A 16,047-nucleotide genomic window follows, 5' to 3' on the forward strand; every position below is an offset into this window, starting at 1 on the left:
CTTTGCACAAGTGTTTTCCTATTACTCACAATTAAAATATAAAACTATATTTTGAAGGTCATCAAATATTATAAGTCATTTGTCTAAAAATATTTCTAAGATTCTAAATTAAATTGGAAAAGTTATTAGTGTATGAATATTTTATTTTTACCATTTTTATAAAGGCAAAGGAAATATCAGTCATATCTTATAAAGCCACTAGGTTTTATTGTGTTTTGTTTTGACTTAATTTGATCAATTTCTTTTGTCTTTTTGCAGAGTCAGGAATGTGTACTAAGGAAATAAGGAGTTTGCTTCTTGATCTGTTCTGCTCAGGCTATAGGAATTCTTTAGTTCAAGAAGAAAGATATTATCTTTTGCCCTGCATTTGACTTCAGGCTGAAAAAGCACACTTAGTACAGTAATAATACCTAGAATTCCAGCTTTAGCATGTTTCCTGTATTTAAATTCTATCTTTAGGCTCAAGATATGTGGAAAACTTCTCTCAGATCTATGATGTTCTAAAACATATTGTCTTAGGTGTATTTATCTTGCCTCTAAGAATGGATCTCCTCATGTTAACTTGGAAAAATAGAAAGACATTGAAAAGATAGAGAAGATGTGTCCATTTAAGGAAGTAACTAGAGCCACCAAATAACACATTTTGTAGTTGTTTTTGTTTTTAGAAAGGTCCTCTTTCTGATATCAGATATTAAATTATCCTTTGAAAATTATGAGACAAGTTTCATGTTGTTTTTTTTTTTTTCTCCTAGGTTTGACCCAGAGCCCAGGTACCAATGTAGATTCATATTTCCTTGGATTTTTAAACTTCTAAAAGGGAAAGTAATAAGTAAATGAAATCTGTTTTATTTGTCAAAGAAATCTTTGTTCAAGAGATGCTTTGAAATTGTTCTCCTTAACTTTAATCTGGTATAGTGTAAAAAGGATGGGCTTGGAACAAGGCAAAATTTATTTTCACCAAACAAATAATTTATTCTAGCTTTACAGTCTTGGGTCAACTTTTTAAACTTACTGAGTCTCATTTTCCTCACCTTTAAAAAGCATCACAGTGATAGCTATCATGCAAACTTCAGGGGAAATCAAGTAAAATACTGGAAAGCACCTATCTCTAGCCTGGGAAGAGATAAACACCCCTATATTTCTCAGTGCTCCTGTGAAAAGACATAAGCTCCTAAGACATGGAAAGGTTTATAACATAAGGTAGGAATGTATGCTTTCAATTCCCCTAGAAACATTTTACTCTTCACATACCATGAGAATTAGATCTATAGATAATTGCTCCAACTCAAGATTGCCAATGCTCTGAATTAGGTCCCTAGGTTAAACCCCAAGGTGAGAGGAAACACTGTCTCTCTGTTAACATTTCAAAAAGTATGAATCTAGAACTTGGAAATAGATCTAGGTCCTAAAGTAGGAGACACCCATGGTTTATGGGACTCTAGGAAAGATGCATTCATGTCTCAAAAGGTTAGAGTGAAAACCTAGAATTCTTTCTATTCCTTGTCAGAATGAAGGGTTGGCTGTCTCTTTCTTATATACAAATGAAGAAAATCTAATGTTCTCTCTTCCTCACCCAAGATAGATTTTGAAATCTGTATGCATAGGACATTTGACCTGGCTTTCATAGACACCCTCCTTGGGTAAGGATCAGAGTGTAGAGAACAATGTGATCATGATTTTCTTTTTAAGTAGATAATAATGTGACTGATTTAGAATGCCTTGTGTGCACCTTCAAGACAAAACTATGAATATATTTTTATAATTATATTCATAATATTATCATTTATCACATTCAACATAAAATAAAAATGAATTTAAAAAATCCAACAGTGGTCATATCAGTGTTTCAGAACATTTCGCCTAATAAAACAAACAAAAACAGTCTTGGATTCAATCACCAGATAAAGAGAAGTTCTCAAGTGAGGTCTGCAGTCACATTTTCTTAGAAGGGAAACTTCCTACCTTTGTAAAACATCCACATTGAGCTAGTGGTGAGTGGAGACCACAGGTCTCAACATCATTACCACAAACAGACATGGAGGTAATATGGACACTCCACATTACTGTCAGGACACACACACACACACACACACACACACACACACACACACACACAATAGTTCAAAGATATCACCTAAGTGGAGAGAAAACCACTTAATTAGATGCAAGACAAATTAATCAATATTAATTGATTTGACTTAAGAGCATCCAGTAAATGAAAGTCATATCTATCTCTGTGTAGGTTTCTGTCACCTAAATATAGCTTTAAACCTGTCAGTGTTCTAGAAGGATGCTCAATGTCATTGGTATTATGTCATTCTTCTAGGTTTCAGGAGTTGGTTTCCCAAGGTCATAAAATCTCATTGCATTAGAAATATAAGCAATCTGGGAGATGGCACAATATAGATCATATTCCCAGAGGCTTAATATGCAAATTATGAGTTATCATAATGACCTTTTAGCTACACCTGTAACTTCCACAATACTGACTGGGAAGCAGACAAGCAGCATGTTTAGCCTATTGCTGACCTTGAGTTAGTTACTCATTCACCAAAGCTCTATTTGAATTCAACACTGGCATTCATACTTGAACTTAGACTAGAAACAGAGACATTGCATGCATACAAAAATGATTAATTTCAGAATTCAATTAACTGATAAACTGTTTCATTGTTCTTTAGGTGTTTTTTCTGTTTCTGGTTTTAAAATTAGTCCTTTTTAAATAAGTTTTAGTAAAACTGCTTGAATCAACCTTCTAAGACTTGTTCTAATGTTATCTGTTTTTCTTAGCTATTTATAGCAATCATCTGTTTATCTGTACAAAAACAGGTATTGACTACATTCTATGTTTATACTGTGCTAGACACTAGTGGAAGAAACAGGTATAAAAACGATTGCAAGTTTTATAATCTCATTGGGAAAGAAAGCCAGTGCCAAAGGGGTATGGTGCTGAGTATAAATTCTGCAGTTTTTAAAAAGGTGAGATGATTGTAAACCTCCATTGTCAGAGAAAGCTACATAGCAATGGGGGAAAATATTCCCTGTATGCAGGGCAGGGGATGAGCTGCCAGGGGTTGGGGTAGGATGAATGGGTGAAGACAGTCCAAAAGTATAAACTTCCGCTTATGAAATAATCATGAAGATATAATGTATACCATGATGACTGTAGTTAATAATTCTATATTATATATTTGGAAGTTGCAAAAAAGAACAGATCTTAAAAGTCCTCATCACAAGAAAACAATATGTTATGTAACTATGGTGATAAATTTTAACTAGATTTATTGTAGTGATCATTCCACAGTATATACAAATACTGAATCATGTTGTATATATGAAACTTATGTTATATGTCAATTATACCTAAAAAAAAAGCATCCCTGTGTAAAGAAAAAAAGTGAAAAGGCAAGAAAGAAAAAATTATATAAGGGCCATTGAGGCAATGGTTCTTCCTGGATCAGATGGTTAACATCAAAATAAAGTGGCAAGTGGATTTTAAGAATATATAAAGACCAGATTATAGAGCTCTATTAAAGGTAAAGGGGTCTAGAAGAATATTTCAATGATTTAAGCAACTGAGAGTCTGTTGGTGTGATTAAAACTAAATTCTTAAAACAAAAAACTAACTTCTTACCTCGAAATGAGTGATTTTTTTGTAGTTAGCATAGATTCATATATAACCCCTTTCCATACCCTTTAGGGAAAAGGAGGGGCTCTAGTCCAAAAGAACTACCATTGCTAGTTATTCCCTATGGGTTATAGTTTCTGCTGCTGATAAGGGAGCTTCTAGGGAGGGAGTGACTCTAGCAGTCTACGAGTGCCCAAGGATCCTGGCTGCTTCTGCAAGAAGAAACAACTCAGCTGCCAAAGGGTTTCAGCAGGTATAACAGCAGCAACACAGACCAAGGGCAGGTCCTGCCGCCTTACTTGGCCCTGAGAGAAGCCCTAAATCCTCTCCATCCACAGGACCACCCTTGTTAAGAGTAGTCCAGCATCTGGAGCCAGGCTGTAAAAACACAAGTAATAAAATGATCTTATCGAAACTCACTGAAAAACATATTCCAACACTTGAAACACTGAACTGTTTCCTCTGAGCCACTTTAATGAAAGTGTACTGTCCAACTTTGCATTAAGCCAACAAATTACAAAACTTCTTGTTCCTAGTAAATGGGTTACAGTAAGCATGAGGTTTGGGAGAGAAAAATAGTTCCTGTGATGTCAGGTGCATTGACAGGAATATGGAATAAAGGCAAGCAAGGTATCTGACAAGTAAATTTACCAGTTCTACCTTAGGTATGTTATGCTGAGGTAAGAATGATTTATATAGACCAAAACTTTGTCAATTCATTACTGGAATTCAGAGAGGAGTTGGGTCTAAAAATAAATTATTGAGAAATAGCATGGTGATATTGTTTAAAATCATGACTAGAAAGCCAGTCACAAAGAACTACGTATTGTGCAATCCCAATTAAAATAAATGTCCAGAATAGGCAAATCTATGAAAACAGAAAGTAGATTAGTGGTTGCCTAGAGTTTCAAGAAAGAGATGAGACATTGTAGGCTGATGGTTGGGAGTGCATGGTTTATTTTTTGGGTAATGAAAATTTTATAAAAATGATTGTGATAATGAATACGTACCCTGTGAATATGCTAAAAGATACTGAGTTGTATATGCTTTATATGGTGATTATATGGTAAGTTATATCTTAATAAAGTTGCTAAAAACAAAATTGTAACTACAGACGAGTTATCAGAAGGATAAAAAAAATGAAAATTCAAAGGACTATAAAGACTAAGGAGTAGCTATAGTTAAAGGGAAAAATAAAGGGCATAAAGAGACAACAAATACATTCAAAAATCTTATTGAGCAAATGTCTAGCTTTGAAGTAAACTGAGTAAAAGGCACATATGCAAGATTTTCCTATGGGAAAAGGAAAATGGCAGCTTTAAGTAGCTACAAAGCTCTGTCCAAATTCTAGAATTGTGATAGATTAGGGGCACTATCTAGTCCACAATTTCTTAGAATACAGTGGCAGAGGGCAAATCCAATCAAATCTTTAGAAGGATGCTTAAAGTCAAGAATGAGAGTGAACAAGAAGCAAATGCCAGGACCAAAGGGTCAAAAGCAGGATTATAAAAGTGGAATGGAGTCCAATGTTATATACTCTCCAGAAAGGAGCTGGAAGATAATATAAGGATGCATTCATTAAGTCATATGGTAAATTATTTATTGAACATTAATTATATAATAAAGAACAAAAATTTTAATGTCTTTCCTGATGGAACTAATAGTTGACTAACAAAGGTAGGTATTTAATAATCACTGATAAAAATGCAAAGTTCTAACTGGAGGAAGTGTTAAAAACAAGAGTTATCAGGATTCTAAAAGTCCATCATGGGACGACTGTTATCATGGAGACAGAAAAAGCTACATTGAGAAAGTAATGCTTGAATTGCATTTGAGAATAAAAATAAATAAAGAGGTATCTGGGGAAAGTATATTGGATACAAAGGATTGAAGAATGCCTTGTGAATGGGACAAAGAAACTAAGAGTTTCTGGGGCACCTGGGTGGCTCAGTTAAGCATCCGACTTCAGCTTAGGTCATGATCTCATGGTTCGTGACTTCAAGACCCACGTCAGGCTGTGTGCTGACAACTCAGAGCCTGGAGCCTGTTTCAGATTCTGTGTCTCCCTCTCTTGCTGCCCCAACCCCATTCATGCTCTGTCTCTCTCTCTCTCTCTCTCTCTCTCAAAAAAAAAAACAAAAAACATTTTTTAAAAATTAGAAACTAACAGTTTCTTTGATGGTTACAGACCATGCAGGGTCTTACAAGTCATATAAAAGAGATTTTCTTTATCCAAAGAACAGTGGGAAGGGTGCCTGGTGGCTCAGTTGGTTAAGTGTCCAACTTCAGCTCAGGTGATGGTCTTGTGGTTCGTGAGTTTGAGCCCCATATCAGGGGGCTGTCAGCTCAGAGTCTGCTTCACATCTTCTGTCTCCCTCCCTCTTTCTCTCTCAAAAATAAATAAACATAAAAACAAAACAAAAAGAACAATAGGAAATTGTCAAAAGATTTTAAGTGTTGGGAGCATGGCAACATAATCAAATTAACATTTGCAGTATAAAGAACTGAAGAAAGGCTGAGTGAATGTAGATAGGATGGAATGGCATCTTCTAGGCAAAAGATCATGGTAGCTTGGATAGGGTGGTAGTGATCATGGGGGAGATGGAGAATAAAGGGGCAAGTTCATATAATATTTAAGAGGAAATTTTGGCAGGGCTTCTTAAAGCACTGAATAAAGGGTGACAAAGGAAAAAGAAAAGGGTATCAGGCTTTATCTGGTGCTTTTGGCTTATGCCACCAGATGGTGCCATTCTTTAGATAAGCAACAATGGAAGGAGTGGAATTGGAAGAGAAAGATAACAAGTCCAGCTTTGCATCTCCATATAGGTGGTAGTCAGAGCACTGGATATGGATCAAACCACCAAGGGAATAGTGAGTGAAGAATGAGAAAGTTAAAAAACAAAACAAAACAAACAAACAAAAACCAGGATAGGGTGCATAGGTGGGTCAGTCATTAAGCATGGGACTTTTGATTTCAGCTCAGGTCATGATTTCACTTTGTAAGTTAGAGCCTTGCATCTGGCTCCATGTTGACAGCGTGAAGCCTGTTTGGGATTCTCTCTCTCCTTCTCTCCCTGCCCCTCTCTCTAAAAATAAATAAACTTAAAAAAAAAAAAAAAAAACAGAGATGTGCTGAGGTAATATGTAAAGAAGAAACAGAAGGAATGGATAAAATTCAGAAGGAAAAGGAAGGGGGAGCCCTAACATGGAAACTCAGGAAGGATAGTTTTCAAGGAAAGGGTGACCATCAGTTTCAAGTTATTCTGAAATACTGAGAGATGTTACTATAAATGGCCATCAGGAGGAGCGGCAGAGAGGTCACTGGTGAATTCATTGAGTGCTGTACCAGGGCAGAAAATGGGCAGGAAGCTAGACTGCAATGACATTAAGTGGGAGTGAGATATACTGAGATAATGAAATTCTGAAAAAATAAAAATGATAATTCTTAAAACTTCTCTGGTGCTTAAAGGAAGGAGATGAGATGGTAGTGATATGGGTAGGTGGTAAACCAAAGGACTTTAATTCATGTGTTGATTTTTTAATGGACACAAACATGAAAATATATTTTTTCAATTAGTGGGAAAATAATTCCACTTGAAAAAGAAAAGTTGAGTACAACATAATGGATAGTGACAATTTCTGAAAGTAAAGACGGGAAATGAAATGCAAAACACCGGCAAAGAGTTTGATGTTAGCTATAATGCTTTGAATAGCCAGAGCTGGTTAAGATATTTATGAACCTGTGGGTGTGTGGCATGTGAATATAAAAGTCTCATTTAATGACAGAGGTTGTGATAGGTAAAATCAGGTAAAGATTTCCTTGTTTAAGATAAAGGAGGCCTCTGAATGTTTTTAAGCATGGGATATGAGTCAACCACAGAGAAGAGATAGAGGAGGAATGTAATCTCTGTAATTGTTACTCTGTGGAACCTTACCCGCAATAAAGAGATGAAAGGGGAAAGGACTACTGAGCTGCATAAACTCTTTGAAGACTTTTTCTATTTTTTTGGTTTTTGTGTATCTCATCTCCCAAGTCCACAGCTTTCCACATCCGTCTAGTTAATAATGTGTTACATAATTCTAGTAGACCAATATTCCCAAATTGATTTGCTTATTTTGAAAATTAAACATTAACAAGAATATTCAATTCATAGTCCTAGTTAAGATGTATTTATTTTTGCCTATAGTGTTTAGAAGAATCTCCTGAGAACCTAGACAGAGAGAGCTAGAAGTGATCTTTTTTTCGTAGTCTCTTACAACTTTTTCCCTGACAAGAACATAACAAAATTATATACTTCAAAAATTGAACTGTTGATTTACTATAAACCCATTTTAGTATCCCACATAAAATCATTTAGAAACAGCATTTCTACAATGCACTTATCACGCTATATGGTGCAATAATGAGGCATTTCTCTTTTCTTTACTGGAAATGGCTAAAATGCATATAATTATGGGAATGTATTATTTTCTAGACTTAAATTGATGGTTTTTGATAGACATACCATACTTTGGGGCATTTGTATTGGACTGGGAGGTAAAGACAGGAATATTCAAAGCATTAAAATTAATGAAATACAGGGGCGCCTGGGTGGCGCAGTCGGTTAAGCGTCCGACTTCAGCCAGGTCACGATCTCGCGGTCCGTGAGTTCGAGCCCCGCGTCAGGCTCTGGGCTGATGGCTCGGAGCCTGGAGCCTGTTTCCGATTCTGTGTCTCCCTCTCTCTCTGCCCCTCCCCCGTTCATGCTCTGTCTCTCTCTGTCCCAAAAATAAAATAAAAGAAAAAAAAAATTAATGAAATACAAGTTAACGAAATAGAAATCTACCTTGGACATAATTCACAATGCCTTTTACACTGTGTCTTAGCCCATTTAGGTTATAAAATACCACAGACTGGGTGGCTTATAAAAAACAGAAATATGAGAGCAACATGCCTAAGTTTTATTGTGATACTATGACCCATACGTCACCCTCAACTCTCCATCTGTGAGCAAGACACACTGCAGCGGTAGGAAATACAAAGAGGATGTGAAAGACCATGATCAGAAATGGATGGAACAGCATGTTCAGAGTCTGATCTACAAAACAAGGAAAGATCCCTCCTACACCATTCTCTTCTCCTCCTCCTATAGGGGCAATGAGGCCACCTCCCTCTAGTCTCCTTGGTTCTCCTCGCCCTCATCTGATGCCAGCACGCCTTGTGGGGGCCCTTCTGTGATGCCAATGATGGGCCCTCCTCCTCCTGGGATGATGCCAGTGGGAGCTGCTCCTGGAACGAGGCCACCTCTGGGAAGCCACATGCTAATGACACCAGGCCCCCCCAGTGATGAGGCCTCCTGCTGTTTCATCATGGTGCCTACTTGCCCAAGAAGGACTCGATCACACAGATAAGAAGAGAGGGGAACTTCTTTCAATCCATTTTGTATCCCTTGTTCTACTTCACCACATCATGGTGCTATGACTTTGGGTGTTTGCTAACAGCGTGACAAGGAAGACTTTCTCCCTCTTCCTATCAAAGACAGACTAGTTTTGGCAGGGGAATAGATGGACCAGAAAAAAAAAAAAAGCACTTTTCATTTGTACTGTGAAATGTGAAAATAAAATTGTCAACTGTTTTAGTTAAAAATAACACAGAGAGGGGTGCCTGGGTGGCTCAGTCGGTTGAGCGGCCGACTTCGGCTCAGGTCACTATCTCGCGGTCCGTGAGTTCGAGCCCCGCGTCGGGCTCTGGGCTGATGGCTCGGAGCCTGGAGCCTGCTTCTGATTCTGTGTCTCCCTCTCTCTCTGCCCCTCCCCCGTTCATGCTCTGTCTCAAAAATAAATAAAACGTTAAAAAAAAATGCTTTAAAAAAAAATAACACAGAGAAACTTATTTCTCATGTCCTGGAGGCTAGCACAGTCTGAAATCAAGGTGCCACCATGGCCAGGTGAGGGCCTTCTCCAGTCACAATTCTGTCATCGTATGTTGGGCAGAACTGGCAAGCTAGTTCTCTGTGGCTTCCTTTATAAGGACATAATAACATTCATGCAGGCTCTGCCCTCCTGACCTAAACACCTCCCAAAGGTTCTGTACCTCCTAATACCATCACATTGGGCATTACATTTTCAACACATGAATTTGGAGGCGGGGGGTACATACATTCAGATCATAGCACATTGTAACATATATTTTTACCTATACCAGTTCAAATGTAAATGGCACCATTTGTTGTTTTTTTTTTTAATTAAAGTTTATTTAATTTTGAGAGAGAGAGGAGAGAGGAGGGGAGGGGCAGAGAGAGAGAGAGACAGAGACAGAATCCCAAGTGGACTCCACACTATCGGCACAGAGCCCAGTGTGGGGCTTAAACTCACAAATCACAAGATCATGCCCTGAGCTGAAATCAAGAATCAGACACTTAACTGGTTGAGCCACCCAGGCACCTGACACCTCCATTTCTTTATGCCAAATAAACCTGAATATACTGAACCAAATTATTTGCAGGAAGCCAGCAAGGCTGATGGAACATCTAATGTGCTAATTAGCTGGCAGAACTTCTCCTCTAATGGCACATCTTCTCCCATTCAAAATAACCATGACAAGATTGGAGCAAATCACATCTGTCACCTGTTAAGATTATCATAATATTCTGGCTAAAAATGCCTTTTCAAGTACTATTATATTCTCTGGACAGTTTAGAAAAGCATAGTCATGATATTTTCCTATGTAGTAGCTTTAAATTGTTTCATAAGTAACCATTACAGAAAAGTGGAAAAAATGCACAATTTGTACATAATACATGGCTGTTAGAGTTGATCAAATAGGAAGCAGTTTTAAATGCAATATATTCCTTCACTCTTTCCTAGAAGGGATACACACAATTATTCTAGAAAGTTAGTTAAACTAGCTTTGATTCTTTCCCTAAGTTGTAAAGTTCTTCATTTCAACCTTTTGGAAATTGTATAAGCTAACATAACTCCTAATATCACAATTTCTATTGTAATTTCTGGATATAAACATTTATATAGAATTTTTTGAAAATTAAACTACATAAAAATATTAGTAAAAATTTATGGTAAGATTTTCACAGAAGGCAATGACAACTTGCCCTTTCCTACTTTACATCCTGGACTTCCCCTTAGACAGCATGGGGGATGGGGGTAAAAATTAAAGTACAGGAAGAATGAAACCTGAGTTTTAACCCCTACTCAACCACTGGCATACCTAAAGAATTGGCCTAGTGGATTGTGGACTGCAATAGTAAGAGCAACCTTTATATATTTGACAGGTTGTCTTATACAAAAGATATTAGACTTTATGTGCCTCCAAAGGTCTTTTGATTCAAGATGAGAATGCTTTCTAGATATCAAACCTAAAAGGGCTACCCCTAAGAAGTAATGAAATCGTCAGTATTCCCAGGTCATCAAACCAGGTTTCTAGCAACTTAGATACCTCAGTGTTCCACTCTAAATATGAGAGTCACTGATTCTATGATGTTTTCTGAGCCTCAATTTACTCATCTCAGAGAGAAGAAGACATAAGAGCTAAAGAGTAACACAGTCAAATTTAAAATTGGGATACCCCTATCTCAATAAAGAGATAAAGAGACAAAAAAATATGAGTTCTGTTATAGAAACCCCAGTAGGCACCTCCACTAGAAAGAGCTTCATCCTAATGTTTAACAATTGCTAACTCATGGTTTCCTTATGCTGATTGTGCGTGTGTGGTTAAATTAGAGGGGAAAAAACACAATAATTCATTACTTTTGGCTTAGTATCTCATTATCATTGTTGCCTGTCTAGAACTTGTTAAACTTTTGGTCACTGAATTTTTTGCTGTGTTGACTGATTTCACATAAAAATGATACACAATGAAATAAGAAATGAAGTATTTCAAAATTCCTGTTTAATCTGAATTGGTTTTCTTATGCATTATGGCTAAATAATGCATTTCTTTGTAATTGATACAAGATTTTCAAATGTGAAATACTTTTATTATGGGTTATATGTTCAAATAAGGTATGTATAGGCGTGGCTTGGTCGGTTGAGCATCTGACTTTAGCTCAGGTCATGATCTCATGGCTCGTGAGTTCAAGACCCACTTGGGGCTCTGTGCTGACAGCTGACAACCTGTTTCAGATTCTGTGTCTCCCTTGCTCTCTGCCCCTCCCCTACTTGTGCTCTCTCAAAAATAAACAGTTTTTTAAAAAATAGGGTGAGTAGAGTTAATACTGACAACATTTTACATATAAAGTAGCATCTTGATATATACCATAAATCTCCCGATTACTTATGAAACTATTCAATGGGACAGCATACATATCTACATAACATGTAGCCTTTTAAAGCTGGATATGAGTATTTGTACGAAGACTATTATCATAGATTAATGTTTATTACTTCTCGTTCCAGATCTTTTGACCCATCCCACCTGACACTTTACATGATATTAATCAATAAGTGCTGAAACACAACAGATTTACTTTACTTCTTTCCCCAGCACTTTTTCTTCTGTAGATATCCACATTTTGAAAAAAACTTGTCTTTATCCATAAACTCAAACAAAATATTTAATCCTCTAAAATTATATTCTTGGCAGTAAACTATACATTAAAATCACCTTAATGCTCAATCTGTTTCTTTTCCATAATCCCAAGCATCTGACTTTCACTCAGCGGGACAACTTATGCTGTTCATTCTAGAATGTGCTTTCCTCCTTTGTCAGCCAGGCCAGCTGTTACTTATCTTTAAAGGCCTAGTTCAAATGTCAACATGATGCAACTTGCCTCAAAACCTTCAGGGATAAGTAGTTGCTTCATCATCCATATTTCTAAAGAGTGTTATATTTATCTGCAAGTGCACTTTTGTTCTGTTAGAAATTTAACACTTAAAACAGTTGTCAATTACATTACAGTGCAATGAATTTTGTAACTTACCATCATTCAACATTCCTAACCATTATCCCAGAGAAAACCATAGCAAAACAAAATTTAAACTAAATGTATTATTTTTTTTAATTGATGTATAACAAATTACCATAAATTTAATGGCTGAGGTGCACCTGGGTGGCTCAGTCAGTTAACTGTCCAACTTCAGCTCAGGTCATGATCTCGAGGTTCCTGAGTTCCAGCTCCACATTGAGCAGCTCAGAGCCTGGAGCCTGCTTCAGATTCTGTGTCTCCCTCTCTCTCTGCCCCTCCCCCGCTCATGCTGTGTGTCTCTCTCTCAAAAATAAATATTAAAACAAATAAATAAATAAATTTAATGGCTTAAAACAATATCTGTTTATTATCTCACAATATCTATATATCTGGCTCTCTGTCAGGGTCTCCCCAAGCTGAAATCCCATGGCCATCATGGGCACTTCATAACATAAATGTGTTTCTTTAAGGTGAGCAGGACTGCATCTCTCTGACTTCTTCTGTCTCTAACCTCTAAACTCCTTTTTAGGAGCTCATATGATTAGGTCAGGCCCAATCGGGATATTAGTTCTGATGAACTCAATTGATTAAAACTTTAATTACATCTGCAAAACCCCTCTTGCCATATAATCTAACATAATCATGAAAGTGATATCCCAAGGTGACCACAAGGGAGCGTAGTGGAGTAGTCTGCCCCAGCTGAGAATTTTCTGTGACATTGTTTAGAATTGCTGTTCAATGATAATATAAAGAATGACTTTTGATAGTTTCAGTATATTTTTAACTTCACAGATAATGCACTCCCTTTTGCCTGCATTCTGGATACACTGCTCTGACCATTTTCCCCATAGTGCTTCCTATTTGTGGTATCAAAAATTTACTTAATGGGATATTAAATATAGCTCAGGATTTTTTTTTCCAGAAAGAATATGAAAAGTGCCAACTGGTTATTTTATCTTAGCTGTATATGAAAAAAATATAGAGAGAAAGTACAACTACAGGAGAGACTATTAATTTTTTATCAGAATTTAAAGGAAATATAAAAAACAAGGACTTGTTTAAAATATAGAATTGTTTCACACCTAGCCTTTCCAGACAGCACAACTTTCTCAAAGTAAGAAATGGCATCTGGACAAAGATCAAATCAGGGCTCTTTTTGCAAAATGTGGCCTCAGGATAAATTTCAGATTGAGAGAGCATCTGTAAAACCCTTTGTTAAGGCTTCAGAAAGATTTAAGGCAGTTCCTTGTAGACCTTCTCCACTAGGAAAAAAAAAAAAATGACTTCTAAGAATAATAAGGGCATGCCTTCTCTACCCTCTTGGCTAGATAAAATTTTTTCCAAAATCTTAAGGGTATGCTTCTTAGATTTTCTTGCCTAGAAAAAAGGTCTGCTATGAATCTAAGGAATTATCTTTTAGATACTGTTTACTAGACAATGATTCTATAAAATTGTGAGCTACAGAAGGTACCCTCTCAGAAAAAAAAAATGTGGGTGTGGGTCCACAATGTGCAATCGAACAGACTTACAACTTGATACATAAAAATGAACACTATTTTAAAATAATTTGTGCCAACTTGTACCAAAAGAGACAGCTACAACGAAAAGATGTTTCAGGCCCTTCAAATTTCTATGAGCAAGAAGCAAGCTGTAAAATTTACTCAGCTGAGAGCTTGGGCATTTCTTACGGAAAACAAGGAATGATTCAGTTTGGACCCCAGAGGATAGAGCCCAAACCAGAAGGAAGCAATCCTAGGGGGCAGAACTGGGCCTTAATCAGTGTGTGGGAAGCAGGTAAATTGTCTCTTTTAATGTACAGATTCAGATTAAGAAGCACCTTATTTGAGGGGCGCCTGGGTGGCTCAGTTGGTTAAGCGGCCGACTTCGGCTCAGGTCATGATCTTGCGGTCCGTGAGTTCGAGCCCCGCGTCGGGCTCTGTGCTGACACCTCAGAGCCTGGAGCCTGTTTCGGATTCTGTGTCTCCCTCTCTCTGACCCTCCCCCATTCATGCTTTGTCTCTCTCTGTCTCAAAAATAAACATTAAAAAAATAATAATAATAAATAAAAAAAATAAAAAAAAAGAAGCACCTTATTTGAGGAGTCTCATTCACACCTGGACCTTATTTAGATAATGAAATTGTAGGCTTTACACCTGATTGTGATAATATGAGATAATACCTTGGGAATCTTTGGAGGGACTGAGTATATTTTGCACTTGGGAGGGAAGGGAATCATTAGAACCCAAAGGGAGGACTGTGGAAGTTAGTCTCCAATGACTACCACCCCACTCTCGCAGTGAACCACACCTCCAAATATTCACTCCCCAAAGTGATGGACACCACCTACATTGAATATACAACATTAGCTGTATATTGCAAAAGATGGGCACCACCTACATTGAATATACAGCTAATGCTGTATATTCCATAGATTGCAAAAGAATTACACTCCATGACTTCCCAAAAAACCTTGCATCTTCTGTATAGATTTCTTGAAATGTTTACATGGTATGTTCCACTTTAGAATCCAGGTGCCATGTTGTATGAAGTGCAAGCCACGCAGAAAGACCAAGCGTAGATCTCCTGTAAATATTCCCAGCTGAGTTCCCAGGCCACAGCAAGCATCATCTGCCAGCCATGTGAAGGAACAGTCAAGCTCAATGGTTGTAGCCCCAATCAGGAAATGCCTACCACCACATGGAAGACTCAAAGCAAGAACAATCTATCTGGAGTGAGTCAACCCACAGAATCTTTAGAGGTAATAGTAATTTTTGTTTAAACCAGGGAACAGAACATTTTTTCTTCTTTACTTTTTAAACAATTACTTTATTTTATTTTTTTAAATGCCTATTTATTTTAAGAGAGGGGGGCAATGGAAGGGGAGAGAGAGAATCCCAAGCAGGCTCCACACTGTCAGCACAGAGCCTGTCATGGGGCTTGAACCCACAAACCATGAGATATTGACTTGAGCCGATATCAAGAGTCGGATGATTAACCAATTGAGCCACCCAGGCATCCCTAAACAATTATTTTAAAATGTAAAACATTTGGAGTGCCTGGATAGCTCAGTCAGTTAAGCGTCTGACTTCGGCTCAGGTGATGATCTCACATTTCGTGACTTTGAGCCTGGTTTTGGGCTCTGTGCTGACAGCTCAGAGCCTGGAGCCTGCTTCAGATTCTGTGTCTCCCTCTCTCTCTGTCCCTCCCCCACCTGCAATCTGTCTTTACCTCTCAAAAATAAAAAACAAAAAATGTAAAAAAATTCTAAAAAAAAAAAAAAAGTAAAACACTTTACAAAACACGGGTCATACAAAAATAGGCAATGGACCAAATTGAGCCCATGGGCTAGTGGTTTGTGAACCCTGCTTTAATTTACTAGCACGTTTTGTTACACAAAATGAATGAACGTGAAATGGTGTGCACAAGGATTAACACATGTTTTACCATAGAGTCAGCTTCAGGGAAGTATGTATGCCTTAAGTATCTATGTAATCCCATTATTTATAGCAAAGTGGGTAT

At 37.3% G+C, this 16,047-nt stretch overlaps 1 pseudogene; it reads left to right on the plus strand.

Annotated features, from left to right (window-relative positions):
* Window positions 1-8,558: 8,558 nt before the first annotated feature.
* Window positions 8,559-9,089, plus strand: LOC125910315 (U1 small nuclear ribonucleoprotein C-like; annotated as a pseudogene).
* Window positions 9,090-16,047: the final 6,958 nt, after the last annotated feature.

This window comes from Panthera uncia (genome assembly GCF_023721935.1).
Source record: "Panthera uncia isolate 11264 chromosome B3 unlocalized genomic scaffold, Puncia_PCG_1.0 HiC_scaffold_1, whole genome shotgun sequence".
NCBI lineage: Eukaryota > Metazoa > Chordata > Mammalia > Carnivora > Felidae > Panthera > Panthera uncia.